A 15,117-nucleotide genomic window follows, 5' to 3' on the forward strand; every position below is an offset into this window, starting at 1 on the left:
TCATTTTCTTTCATTAGTTCTACTGAAAAACAAGTAATATTTTTTCCAGCTAGAGCATTAATAAATATAACATTGAATTGGTTAATGCAACATACATTTCTCTCAATATCACTTAGCTCTATATTACCATGCAAAACAAAATTAAAGCATTGTGGATTCAGTTTATTCTTGCATTTTTCAATAGTATGAACTATTGGGGGAAAGGAGAGCAGGTTACTTCTGTGTCTGACTTACTGTATTTATTCTTTCTTATTTTGAGAAACCTGGTTAATGTAGCTAAACTTCATTGAGCCACTTTGCAAGTGGCAATAAACCAAAACCTTTACTGAACTCCAGATAGAGTAGACCTACTGCATTTCTCTCACCTAAGAAATCAGTTATCAAAGAAGCTATGAATTTAGTCTGGGAAGACATCCCTTTAGAAAGTCCACAATGCATTTTTTGTGCTACCCTTTTCTTCTTAATTTCTCTTTCAAGACTTCCCCTATAGCTTTGTATAATACTGGAATCTGACTAATTTGGCCTCCAGAGCCAAATCTGACCCTATGTCCTCACCACCATCTAAAATATAAGGACTCTATTTTCTGATCCCTGTCAGGAGCTTGGTCACTCCACTTGACAGATGCACTCAGATCACTGCCACTCTGCCTGAACTTTCATGCACTTACTTAGTTGGTTATTTTTGGGATAGAAATAGTTAGGCCTATGTGACATAATTGCATTGGTCTTTTAGTCTTAATTTTAGCCTGGGTATACTAATCTACAGCATGTCCTCACTTCCCATAGTCAGCACTTCTGTCATTACAGAAAGTAATACATTTGATTTAAATTTGATGAACCATTTTATTCTTGACCTCCTTTTCATTGCACTGGTTGAGTGTCTCCCTCTGTGTTCTCTTTTATATTTATACATATATGGCTGAGGAAAAACAAACAAAAATCCTTAACTTTTTGCTGTTTGTCTCAGTTTACAAGGTCTAATTCAGCTTTACTTTGGCACTTATCTCCACTTTTCTGTTTCCTGGCCTTTCAGACATAGAATACTCCCTATCCCTTCAGGCAAACTGCTTATTTCTTATGCCCTTTCAGAAGCAGTTATTTATCCAGTCAGCTCTGGAGCCATTCCCTACAAGATTTTCCCCTTGATTAAGATGCAAGTTCCAGACAGCTTTCACACCTTTGATTTAAAGAAATTTCACGCCTTCTCCACATTGAAATCCCTCAGCTCTTTAATCCAGTTGACCTCATTAACTAGTTTCCTTAATTTTTCCAAGTTTATCTTTTTGAAATTGAGATCCTTTACAAGCTTGGTTGCAGCTGTGCTGGTGGGGGTGGCAGCTGCATTGCAGGGCAGCTGCTGTGCTGACACATTGGTTGGTGCCCATGTCTCAACCTGTGGTTCTAATGGGAAAGGTTGCAGCCCGCCCCCCCCCCCCCCCCCCCCCCCCCCCCAAGCTACTGCTCTTCTGCTTAATTAAGCTGAATAAATTGATGATCATTTGATACTAGGTTATTTTCTACCATCCGTTTCTTTATGCCCTCATTGCAAAACCCCAAGATACAGCCAAATTATTTGTTGCCTGGATGGAGGAGGACTATGTCACTATTACTGATACGTTTTAGCCAGCTGTATTACCTTGGTCATGACTGTATGGTTTTTATTAATTTGTTTTGATCTTCAAAGACAGGTTTTGCACTTCTGTAGTTCACTCTGTACAGTCAGGGAAATTTCTTCCTCCCCTGCAACATTTATTGTCTTATGACAGTAAGTCACTGAGAGATTGTATTAGAAGCCTCTCCAAAGTGGAAGTTTTCACAAAAATAGTGCAGTATTTGGAACTCAAAGGTAACTATTACCAATGACTTGCCATTCTATCTGCTAATACTAAGAAAGTATGTCATCTCCTCAAGAACTGTTTGCTTATAAGACACTTAGAGATACACAAATAGGAACTAACATCATAAAGCTAGAAGATGAGGAAGGCTTATTCCTAAGAGTTGAGAATAATTCATTCTTACATGTTCTCTTCTTTCTAAACCTACACATTGCGAGCAAAGGCACATTTGTTGTTTCTCTTAGGAAGCTACTCCATAACTTTCAGCAAGTACAAGAATTTCACTGGCCTTCAGCAATATTTTTCCTTTATTAGCTTAGTCTCAGCCTTCCAACCATGGACAAGTAAACATGACTTGAGCCCTCATGGACACACCTATATAAAAACGGTAATAATAGAAAGACATCACCCCACAAACTTCCCTTCCTATTCACTAGCTTTTAAATGGTTCAACTACTACACATATGTGTTTGCTGGGTCAGACTTGGGAACTGGGAATGTACACCATCCATTAACTGTCAGGCTCTTCCATGTTAGATACCAGCCTCAAGGGAATCACTAAAACACAGCAGAGCAGATGAAACAGCAAAGTGAAATGCACTTGTGAACTTGCCTGTGAAGATGGGCACACAGTTCAGTGGGTATAGCCCTGTGTTGCAAAGAGGGTAGTGGCACATTGTCTTTTATGTGGGGCAAGTAAACAAGAACATTATTGTGTTGGTGCTGCTCTGATTCTGTGAAGTATAATGAAAGATAAAAGTACACAAGGCAGAGCATGTGTCTCCTAGGCACAGTCATGCTGTGGAGAGAAGTAATTTATCCCTGCTGGGTACATCCATCATAATCCCGAGTCTGGAAATGTCTGTTATTAGAGTGCATTCATTCCAGAGCTTACGCTATGTATGCTTGCTATTTAAGTTGACCTACTGCAATGGTGGTGTCAATTAGTTTCTGAGATCCCTCCCTATGATTTTGCCAGTAATGAGCATGCTCACCTGCACAAAGTTAACAAAATATATCGCAATATCGCAAATGCGCGCAAGTGTGAAATCTGCCCCTGTGCTTCATCGTAGCTTAGAGTCTGAGACAAAAGAAAGCAAACTAGAAGAAAAATGGCTCCTAATTTGGAGTTAATGCTTTCCTCTCCTGTAACACCAAAAAATCCAGATGCACATATCATGAAGTTTGCGATGACATCTATTCAGAGTTTTGCTAGTCTTACCAGAAATCATTAGGAGTCTTGGGAACTGAGTATTATTACTTGAGAGCTTTGTGGGAAAAAAAGATGATAATACTTAATTCTTACTAATGAGTTACATTTGAAGAAAGGATAATTCACTTTCCCTCCTCTTATTCTTTTTTTTTAGTTTTTGAAAGTGTGTCTTGTTAAAAGTTTTCTTAACTGGGCCTTAAATAAGTTTAGATCTCAACTTATGCTGAAGGTGAAGACTGAAACCCAAAATTTATGGGTTTGGATTTCCTTACTTGAAGAAACCAGTGTGAATTTAAAAACAATAAACAAATAAATAAATAAATATGTAAACAAATAAATAAATAAATAAGGAAAATTTTAATGCTTCGAAGGAGAAAGAGCAAATAATAACCTCTGATGTCCATTAAAAAATAGACACAAGTGAAAATTCCCAATTGTCTTTTTGCATGATGGAACATATAATTGAAGAGAAGAATTAAGTGCAAGTAACAATGGAGGGAAAAGAAATACTTCTCAGAATTTTTAATTCATAGAAGCTAATCAGGGCCAAAGGTTCCTCTCTGTGTCCAGCAGCAAAGAGGAAGGTGATATTGACTTGAGACAGGGAAGTGCTGAGGAGGAAAAGGCTGGTTCTTGAGAGTGGCGTTCCTTGCAGCTCTGAATTTGCAGGGCTCAGGGGATGAGTGATTTGCCAAATGGGGACAGTGTCAGCATTGGGAGTGACCAGTTGGGGATTGCTCTCTGAAGAACACTGTCCTCTTGTCTGCTCAAAAAACAAACCAATCAACACCATAGTTATTCTTTTTTCTTGACTCCTGGGACTCCAAATACAGCCAACCCCTTCAGATCCATTCTGACAGGTTGTCCAATGATTCAAATGTCCAAACAGCAGAAGTCTTCTACTCAAATAGAAATGCCCTGAAAAATGCTGGTGTCTTCTTTACTGCATAGCTCTGTTTTAATGCTGACTCTGAGTAGAGAAGTATTCATGAAGCTAAGGTTTTGATATCATGATTAATATTTTTGGTTTGACAGTGTAGGGGTAAGCATAGCCAACAGTTTAATAAACAACTGAAGCTAGTTTATGCAATATTCTACCACATCTTTTAAGTAATCATTAAATAAAACAGAGCAAGCACATTGCTGTGAGCAAACTAATCTTTCTAACATGACTCTTAAACAACGCAGTAAATCACTCTTCAGTAATTTCTTTATCTAACTGGCTCAGTATCCTTGATAGATCCTTGATAGCCCTAAGAAATATTTGATCAGTGGGTTGCCTATGTGTATAATCTTTACTTATTTGCTACACTAGTTAATCTCATTTTTTCCTAACTGAAATCCCATTTTATTATTTCATCATGAAACATTTTCTCCATGCAAAGGGTGAATTTATTAGATGTCTCAGACCCCTTCAGCTGTCTGAAAGATTCAGCCTTCTGTGGTGATCATGTGACAAATTAGACAAGAGAACTACCTTTGCCTGGTACTGCAGAGTAGCTAAATAGCTACATCATACAGAAGCACACAGGAAGCCGAGACTTTAAATAAAAATATTGCTTACACTCTCATTTACACAGTGAGGAGGAGGAGCTGGAGTGAGTGATATGTGGGTTATAGTGTTGTGCAGTTTGCAAGTCAGCATGGCTGAAACCTTTTCAGAGACATCACTTTTTAAAAGAACTGCCTAGATGCAAACAAAAGTCCCTTGTGGATAAAATCCCAAATGTGTCTAAGCAGGTTAACTCTTTGAGTGATGTAAGATTCCCAGGCACTAGAGATCAAATAAAAGGACAAGCTTTGTGCACACAGAGAGTGTTGGACTTTGCCCCTGAAACTTTCTAATGACAAAATTCTAATACCTTAAAGTGGCTACCCCAGGGCACATCTGTGTGGCAGGAAAAAGGTTAATATTGCATGTAGTAGTTTCTGTCTTCTGTCAGTATTTTAGCATTTTACTCTTACTAAAATTAAACAAAATCAGCTTCCAATTAATGGCCTGGGTTTCAGATGGCCTCTGGTATTTTGCTTGTTTAAGAATTAAATCTAACTGCACTGTTAAATCTAATGTATCATTGATCTATGATTCAGAGAGAAATTATTTGCTGGAAGATTGTTTAAGATTAAGGAAAATTTGCAACATATAAATAGTTTATTCTTAAAAATACAATATCTCCTCAAAATTATTTGGAACTTTAAGTATCAAATTGCAGACATGAAATACAAAGATCCTGAAGAAATGCTGACTTCTAAAACTCAGAAGACAAGAATAAGGAAATAAGTGAATATTATATAACATTTTCCTGAACTCTTATGTTATTAAAAACTCAATCCTAAAGTGCTGTGCTAGATTAATGAATTCAGAAAGTGCTTAAGGACATGCACTCATGGTTTTGGTTGCATTCTTGTACCAAACAGATGGGGAATGGCCAGTGCAAAATGTGCTGTAAGGGGAAAGTATTGTGCAAAATATAACTACAGTTTCAATTAGAAAAACCTACATTTCTTCACTAATTACATAGCTGCCACTGTGAAGTTATTAATAATAAAAGTATTTGCTAGCCAAACATACACAGTGTTATTTACCTTGAAAAAAAAAGTATGGATGCACAGCACTCAGTTAACTAAAAATCACTCATTCTTATCAGTAAATAGATCTTTTGACATGAAAAGGAGCTCCTGGACAAGGGGCTCTGTCCGTTGCCTAAAATAGGATAAAACCACAAGCAAAACCTGAAACTTCGTTCTAATTTTAGTAATTAGTAATTTTAGTTCTGAGGTTTTTTTCTTTTTTTGCTTCCAACAAAAGGAGAAATTAATGGAAATCCCAAGTTGTTAAGAAAGGAACAACCCCCTTAATCAGGCATAGCTTTCCAAATGAGGTTGTCAGTCTCAGAATGTTTTCTAGAGCTCCCACTGGGCGGATTTCAATATTGCATCATTTGAAGAACTCAAGCCACAAAAAAAAATTTGAAGGGAAATCCACAAAATATGTTCTGCTACTTGCAGTGCTTTCATGTTTTTCAGTTAATCCCAAATCTTGTGGTATTTGCCCCATTTTCTTAAGACCTCTGCTTCAGACATCATCATTTAACACGTTATTAATTTGCACTTATAAAGGTAATTTTCTATGTTCTATTCTTTCCTTTCTTTGAAGAATAATCTGGAAAAGAGGAGCTACAAAGTCTCATGAACTGACTGCAAATAAAATACCCTTATATTAGAAAAAAGTATTAAATAAAAATAAATAGTCAGTTCCTGGTTTGGGACTATCATTACTGCTTTTCCACCTCTTTTGTTCTAGTGGATAAACAAGCCAAAAATTATCCCAGTATTTTTAGAGTTGTACCTGTTGGTTTAGCTTTCCAGGTGCAGATGCTGATCCCCCTGTGAGGAAATTTACTGTGTGCATGCAGCACCTCACATGTCCAAGGGATGCTGTATTCATGGGAACTGCCAGATGCAATTGCTATGCAGGCTTGTTGAGCCTGACATTTGCTGATGGTAGAAAAGGAATCATAAAGGCTGATGTACAAAAAGGCTCACAGATTGATGGAGTCAGCAGAGGTTTAGGCAGTGTGAGCACATGAGCAGAATGAGAGTCATCCAAAAGTTAGTGGGTACCACCATCATCTCCAATGGTGTCTGCAAGGAGTCAGTGCTTGTGAGTCTTAATTCTCTCCTGCCACTTCAGTGCTACTTTGCCTGCTCTTGTTGGATTTCATATTGTTCACATCTCAAAAAGATTTAAAAATGGATAAATCTTGAATCTTGACCGCTGCCATTTTGTTTGGTATTCATAGCAATGGATTCTAACATAAATCAATTTCTGCTTTACACTGACTATTCTAAATGTATATCTCTCTATCTAGAGAAATAGAAAAGAGCAAGGAAACCCAACAAACAGCAGGCCTAATGAAGCTGTTCTTCTACAACAATAGTAGCACTTTTAATAGCCACACTAATAAAATCCATATTTCCCTTTCTTTCCTCATGACCAGATCACCATCACATCAAAAATTTGTTTGGTTGTGGCTGTGCTTACAAGCTTTTTCTGACATTAAGATCTTCAGAGGTGTTGTGCGTGGCTGTCTCAAAAGGACAAAGAAACATTAAACATGCTGTCTTCAGCAGAATGAGTTCCAGAATTTACAAATCTATTTCAATTAGGATTTTCATTTTAAGGAACAGATTTTAATTTTGACATGTAGGGACCCCATGCACCAGTACATTTACACTTGCATTTATTACTGCAAAGCTATTGTGATTGCAATACAATGACAAACTTCTAAACAACAGCAACTACTACTACAACAAAATAGATAGGGGTTATTTATCATTTTACACATCCCATTTATTGCTTTAGTGCAGCCAAAATGAGTTTGTTCCTAGTTGTGTGGTATGCAATCACTTACATGTGGTCTACAAATACAGGTCTCAGCTTAAAATACCCAAATCTTCTTACAGGATTGTAGGATGAAGCATAGAAATATTACCTATGTTCATTTTTAGCACAATTATACTTTTTTTTTTTTTTTTTTTGCAGAAAAGTACACATTTCAAGATTATTCTGCCATAAAACACCTGAATCTCCCAATCAGATCTGAGCTATAATGTGGCTGTACCTTTTTGTGTGTGATTCTTACCAGCTAAGGTTTGCCCTTATTTGTTACTTTGTTCTTACTGTATATACCACATACTATAGCCACTCCAGCTTTCTCAGTTGAAACTGCACCCAAGATCATTGCCTGAAAAATTTTTAGAGGTGCCTGAATCTCTGAAAAACACAGTGGTGTTAAATCTAGAAAGTTTAAATAAATTTCACTATGTGAGTAAAAGCTCTTGAAGAAGCAGTGTAATAATAAGACTTATGGAATTTTTTGGAGAGTTGTCTCTTGTACATCTAAATATTCCAGATAGGTCAGAGCATCCTCTTGGATGGGATGGTAATAGTTTACAGAGCACAGCAGTTTTAATACAGCACCAGAAGCAAATAAATTCACAAGCAAAGGCCCGACTCTGAGGAAATGATAATGTATATTACTTTGTTTATTGCAGCTAACCAAATACCCTTGCAGTAGGAATTACAGTTTGTCAAAAAGATATACAATATCTGCCCTTTCATGTTTTCAGCCATTTAAAAATAACAAAATTCAGTGCCGTTTACTTTTCAACAGAAAATAAATGAAATCTAAAGTTATGGGTGTTTTTCATTAGCTGTTAGATACAGCGGCTGTGCCAGAAACCATTATCTAGTACATTTTCCTTTCCAGATAAAACTTTCAAATGCTTACATTTCACTGCACGTTGGTTGATTGGATAATTTGAACATCAAAGGATCCTTTCATTTAATTTAAGCCGAAAAGTTGTCTTTTGCTTTATTAACTTTCGATCAATAAACAAGCAATTTGGAAATGTAATCAGGAAATGCTTCCAATTGGCTGACAATGTATCAAAGCCAGTGCTTGAAGGCAAGAGCAAGCTGTAACAAGCAGTTTATTACCAGTAGCTGTTACTGACATTAGTCAAAACCAAGAAAGATAAAATGGAATAAGAAATGTAATGCTGGAAGAGCCTTGGGCGCTGTGTTCTCTTCTTCCTTTTGAAAACTGCAAGCCTGTCTTTGATATGATAACAAATATAAACTGTTTAAAAACACCAAATGCAGAAAAACTGAGACTAGCCTGTCATGGAGTTAATCCATTCTAGAGTGACATACAAATAGTGTAACATCCAGCGGATATATGTTATGGAAATATTTTGAATTGGATTTACATGTAGTGAGCAAATTGGAACTTTTGATTTTATGTGATATTGTAATGTACATGTTCTCATATTAACTGAGTGTAATCCTATTTGAAGATAATGAGTTCTCAATAGGCTTTCCAGTCTGCAAATGCATCAGAACATTTTGATTTTGGCTGGAGAAGGTCCAAATGGACTTAGAAAAAATCCTCAGACTTCGGGGTAACCCTTGTTTCTGATGGGAATTTGCATATTTTTTTGGCCAACACATCATGAATAAAACTAACTGAATGGTGAGCTTTTCTAGTTTGTTTTGACATTGTACTATTTGTCTTACATTGTGCTGTCAATAGCCCAAAGCAGAGCACTGGGCTGAATTTCAGCTCTGTTTTACTGAGCATGTCACAGAAAGCATCTTGTAGTTATTTCATAATCATCTGTACATATTTTTAACTCAATTAGGAATAAATAAAAAAGAAAGAAAGGAAAATTTGTTTGACTGGAATGGATTTGAGAGATGAGTAATGAGCATGGTGTAACAGATTTAATTTCCCTGTTCTACAATGAAACAATGTCACGGAGACTTAACACAAAGGGATTCAGGAAAAGAACAGAGAGAAAATGTTTTGGCTGCTTTGTGAAAGTTCTGTGTGTTGGCACACTGGGCATGCTGAGCGCATCACAAGGCATGCTGACACATAAGTCAATATTTCATCACCTCAAAGGGAAGCAATATTCTTATGGTAGAGAATTATTTATCTGGTCCTTCCAGTTAACTGTTTTGCAGGTTTCATGAAAGTAGCTGTCCTGTGTGGAACTATAACCATAGAAGGATACAAAACATTAACAGGTCTTAATTTCATCCCATTAGTGCATTCCAGTAAAGCCTCAAAATTCCTTTTTCCTTGGATCTTTGAAACCTGGACAGTGGTTACACTGATGGAGCATCAGCTGGATGTGCTGCTTGTCCTTCCTCACCCAGGGAGTGCAGTCAGTGCTGACAGGTCAGGGCTGCAGTCCTTGCTGCTCCCCAGTTTATACTCCACATCCTTTGATAACTTTTCCCATGACCAGTATTACGGTTTTTCTTGAATTCTACCATATTTGGCATATTTGGCATATTTGACTTTGAACCATTGTGGAGTACTGAGGAATTCCAAGTAGCTGTATCTTACATAGCTAGACCTTCTATAAATTCTAATAATAGTCATGGTCACTTTTTATAAGCTCAGAAACATTGAAACTGGCATGTTCTGACAAAAAAAAAAAAAAAAAACCAAACAAACAAAAAAACCCCCAAACGAAAACAACAACAACAACTAACAAAACCCACCAAACAAAACAAAACAAAACAAAACAAAACAAAACAAAAAACCCTACAAAAATTTAAAAAATAAACAAGAAAAGAGAAATTAAAGTATTGTGTTTGAGGAAATGAACCAATGGAGGTTCATGGATGCTTATGATGACAGCTGAGATACTATCTAAAATTTCTTTGCATAAGTTCCAATATTGTTCTTGCAATATTTTTGAACCCAAAACATCTAGTGCTGAAAGAGAACCACCCACTGAATCCAGAGAATAATTCTTGTGTCAAGCATATGTACCTATCAGGCCAATGTTTCATAACATTGATCACATACACTGAAACCTTTGTACTGATATGGTGACATGAATAGATGTGTTTGAGTGATTTCTCATTCATCAGCCAAAATTAAAGAGGAGAAAAAGAAAACTCATCTATTTTACATTATCACTTTTTTTTGCCCATCAAAAAGAATTCTAAAAGTTAGCCAATTCTCACACCCATGTGAAAGTCTGGAGGAAATATTGCAATCACCCTGATACATTGTACCAAAAGTCATTTCAGTCTTTTCCTTAATGATTTACTTGTATTTAAAAACCCCCACCAACTTCTGTTACAGGGATAACAAGAAGAGAACTAGTACCTGAAAGAAGCAGCCCCCCACCCCAAAAAAATAAAATACCTCTTCCTATCTAAAAAGATCACATAATTTTACCCCCACCTGTTTCTTCGTGCATAATAGCATATCTGGAAGAGAAGGGATTTGTTGTGAGATAGGAAACATTTGTGTTAACCTTATCTGCAAAAAAAAAAGGGCAAGTTACACTGTTCAAAGCAGTGGATACAAAAATAGCTGGTAGTGATCTCTAGCCCTACAATTCCAGTCAGAATGGAATCTTCCTTTGTGTTTGTATATGAAATAAATGTTGAAAAAAAAAAGTTTATTTCATAACGTTTTGCATCTGTACGCATGTCTGCTGATCATTAGTGAATGATCAATAATTCACACAAGTCCTGCTTAGTAGTCTCCAAAAATATGCTCAGTAATTCCTCTGAACATAAATTGTCTTGTAGTCCTAAGTGTGAAGGTATAAGGTGGTGTTAACACAATTTGGAATGATACAGTGCTTTATTTTACCATTCTGATGATTTTCACACACAATTTGGTAAAACAGAATTCCCATCTTGAGACTCCATTTTTCTGGTAGAAACGTGGGAAGAATGATGCGACCAGATTATGCAATCTGTACTAACTCAGTACATTTTAGGTCAATTGCAGGGTAAATACTGCAAACACTACAAATACCTTATTTTTTCACACACTTGTGTGTGTGAACTGTGAATACATAAAGACTCTAAATAAAGATTCTCTGTAAAGGTCTTGTACAAAAAAACCGCAATACACCCAGACTATCCATTTTCAGTCTGAGAAGAAAATTATGGCAGTTCTTGCTCAGGCCCATTCAGCCACCTTTTTTTTAGCTAGTCTGCAGCATCAAAATGCTTCCAACATATGAACATTTCTATTATTTATCTAATTGTCATCATCAATTTTTAAGAGATTATGTGTTTAAAAACATCCTTTAAATACATTTTTAGCAGACTGCAATGCCTATCAATATTTCAGTATCAACTTTAATAATCACATCTGTATTTGCAATAGAAAATTCAATTTCAAGCACAGCACATCTTGAAAGCATAAATCCTGAGTCTATGTAAAATCTTCATTGGTCACTGTTCTCTCTTATGTAGATATAATACATCACTCTTCCACACTCGGAGCAGAGGGATGCATCCTACAAAGAGTGTAGCCATGGTTTCCAAATTCTCTGTTGACTTATGGAAGATATTTGGAGAGGCATTGGTACCTTCTGGCACCAAGAATTTTAACAAGGACAACAGCAGCTTAATCATTAGATGTGGCCCCCAGACAGCCACACAAGCATTTCTGTGCTGCTGTGACTGGGATGAAGCTGTGCAGGCAGCCAGGACTGGAGGTGTGTGTGGAACCAGAGGGGTAGGGATGGCAGGAGCAGGGCTGCTCTGCAGACCCTGGGGAGCCAGGAGGCAGCAAGAACACCAGCACAGAACCCATGTCAGTGACACCAGTGATGCTGTGGGATGCTGTGTCTCAGCACCCAGGCAGGGCCAGCAGAGGTGGGGATAGTGGCAGCTCAGCCATCTGGCAATGGCAAGGAGAAAAGTCAGGTCTCAAGTCAGGCAAGGAGGACCAAACAGCGGCTCATGAACAGCAGGGAATGGGTCAGGATTCTCCACAGCATCTCTTGAGCAGGGCATGTTGAGCACATCACAAGGCATGTGATGGCCCCCGGCTCAGCTGGGCTGGGGTGTTGGCCCATGGCAGGGGTGAGAGAAGCATAGCAGAGGATGTTCAGTGATGCTTTCTGGTGCCCTTGGACACTGAAAAAAAGCATGGTTTAGAACATCTGCAGAATACAGGCTTCAGAGACAAATAAAAATCTTCATAAATGTGAAACATAAGAAAAAGAGGAGGCGGATGACTGAAACAAAGCTCAAGCAGGTGTCTATATCTGCACATATAGATGTGTCCATTAAAAGGATGGAGAAATGGCTTCCATGCTCCCACCTATACCTTGCTCTGCTCACCTGAGGAGTAGGAGAATATTTGCCCTTTAGCACCTGAGCATTCTATTGCCACCTGCATTGCCAAGTACCTGCTGACAGCCATGAGACCTGTTATCTCTCAAGAAAGAAAAAAAGACGTAAAAAATAAAATAAACCAGGGATATAACAATTTTAAAACCAAAGCTTTTTCTCTCTTTTTTCCTCACTCTGTCTCCAAGTACACCTTTCCAGCTCATTACTGCAAATCATTTGAATTCCAGCACACAATGTCACCTGCACTGTAATCTGATTACTTTATGGAGGAATTAGTATGTATATTTAATGTAGAAAGGTTTTAATCTTGATGAAAATAATCCTAAGGAACTGTGATAGGGCTGCTCATATGTCTGGCAGATATGCCAGTAACATGCTAATAAATGACAGCTGATTTATGTATCTGGATTCTTTTATTTATAAAAATAGCAAGTGGACTGATTTTTGATATTAATAATACAAGTGAATCCACTTTGATTAGACTTCTGTAGAGAGCTGTGCATATTCGGCATTACAATTAAATCTTATGATGTGGAATGGGAATGACATGCTAATGAAGCAAGCCAGTGAGCCTGAACCAAGAATGTCCAACATCATTATGGGATATCTTAGATGAAGAGTAATTATAAGAGGAACACTGAAATGTCATTAAAAATCTTCAGTAAGAGATTTAACCTACTATTTCATACTAATGCTGGATTTTTACAACATAACTGAACACAAAGTTCCTTTTCAGAATTTACAGAAAAGGCTTTTAAATAGGTCTGGATTTAAGAAAAAGATACAATCTAGTGTCCTAATTTAATTTGGTACATCAAAATTCAATGGTAGTATGTAATTGAAATCTCTTTTTAATAATTTCAGATGAATTAGCAATTAGGGCTTGATCCGATTTCCATGAAATTTATTAAAATTGAGGGCTGAAGCCCTTGAAAATTTTTATTCTTTTCACTCCATTAGCACAATACATCTAGTCTAAGTGACTCTGTCAGTTGGTACTGCGCATTCCTTGTTTATTTATGAGAATTTGTTTCATGGAAGTTCAAAAGAGGTAACCTTATGCATATTCATAGTAGATGGCTCATAATACATGAATCAAGAAAACTCTCAGAGCCTGAGTTGGTTCTTACTTCCTTGGCAAGTTTACTAACTGCTTTTACCTTCACAGCTTCTTACAATCACATTATAGCTGTATGAGCACTGCCCATAGCAGCGACCTTTTAGAGGCTGGTGGCAACTTGCCAGGCCTCTCTTTGAATATGACACAGGAAAGGATCAAACACCGTGCTGGCCTCTAAAAATACATATATATATAAAAAACCTGAACTTCTGAAGACCACTATGAAACAGGAGCCCCAGAGAATGGGACAATGAATCAGAAAATCAGTACCAATCGTACTACCACAATACACTAAAAATAGTGTTTCTCTGTGACAGCTATAAATTACACACAGAGAGATTGAAAGGTTACAAGAAATATGTCATGCAGAGTTTTTTTGGAGAGGTTGGCTTACTTTTTCCATAGAACCTTTATGAAAAGCAATTATGCTTAACAGGAAAAGGCTGGAGCGCAATGGCCTCACTCCATGACAGCCATGTATTTCAATTCTTAGTGTGTAGCATTGCCTGGCTGTTTGTCTGTGTTGCATGCACTTTATTAAAGATGCCATTCTGGGAAAGGCTGGCCCTTACTGTGTCATTATGAGAAAGGTAAACAATATTGCTTGTGAATGAAGGGCTGCATGTAGCTACATGAAGGAAATATTTATTACTCTTCATGAAACATAAAAATGAAGGTGTTGCTAGTTTGCTGCCATGAAAACTGCTTAATTATTAAAATAATGAGACTCCATAAGGAAAAACTGCAAGGAGAAAGTAGAACATTTCTTTGTGCTCTATTTTGACAGAGAGGAGCATGATCTACTTTACCTCTACAGCCAGTAGGACTTCTAATGAGAGTTAAGCCCACTTAGTGACTTCAGACTTTGTATTTATTATTTTTAGGAAACATCTATTGGTTGCTCAATATAAAGTAATGGCATCAATAATTAAAAAAAAGATCAGGATTTCGTATGTCTATAGGCACATATGTTTCTGACATAAAAGTATGGATTACAAATCAGTGTCAGTCATCCAACAGATTTTTGCAATTTTCTTTCAGAACTGATGCACAAGGAAGTTATTTCTACAGGATTTTAAGAATTTTTGGTATTCTTTTACTTTCTAAGATTTTATGTAGAAACTAATAAAGACTTCGTTTTGTCATGCACTCACTACTTCATTCAGCAGAAACATTTCTGATCTTCTTTGGTTTAATATCTCTTTTCCAAAGATGAGGAAATAAGCTTACCTTTGTCTGCAGCAGGTAATGGTAGAAA

Source organism: Onychostruthus taczanowskii, unplaced genomic scaffold (genome assembly GCF_017590055.1).
Source record: "Onychostruthus taczanowskii isolate IOZ18803 unplaced genomic scaffold, ASM1759005v1 scaffold68, whole genome shotgun sequence".
Taxonomy (NCBI): Eukaryota; Metazoa; Chordata; class Aves; order Passeriformes; family Passeridae; genus Onychostruthus; species Onychostruthus taczanowskii.